Consider the following 439-nt stretch of genomic DNA (forward strand, 5'->3'; position numbering starts at 1 on the left):
TCTGGAACTCTCTTCCTTTTTCCATGATCCAATGGATGTTGGCAATTTGATCTCTGGTTCCTCTGCCTTCTCTAAATTCAGCTTGAACATCAGGAAGTTCACGGTTCACGTATTGCTGAAGCCTGGCTTGGAGAATTCTGAGCATTACTTTACCAGCGTGTGAGATGAGTGCAATTGTGCAGTAGTTTGAGCATTCTTTGGCATTGCCTTTCTTTGGGATTGGAATGAAAACTGACCTTTTCCAGTCCTGTGGCCAGTGCTGAGTTTTCCAAATTTGCTGGCATATTGAGTGCAGCACTTTCACAGCATCATCTTTCAGGATTTGAAATAGCTCAACTGGAATTCCATCACCTCCACTAGCTTTGTTCGTAGTGATGCTTTCTAAGGCCCACTTGACTTCACATTCCAGGATGTCTGGCTCTAGGTCAGTGATCACACC

Source organism: Bison bison, unplaced genomic scaffold (genome assembly GCF_000754665.1).
Source record: "Bison bison bison isolate TAMUID 2011002044 unplaced genomic scaffold, Bison_UMD1.0 scf7180017864440, whole genome shotgun sequence".
NCBI classification, from domain to species: domain Eukaryota; kingdom Metazoa; phylum Chordata; class Mammalia; order Artiodactyla; family Bovidae; genus Bison; species Bison bison.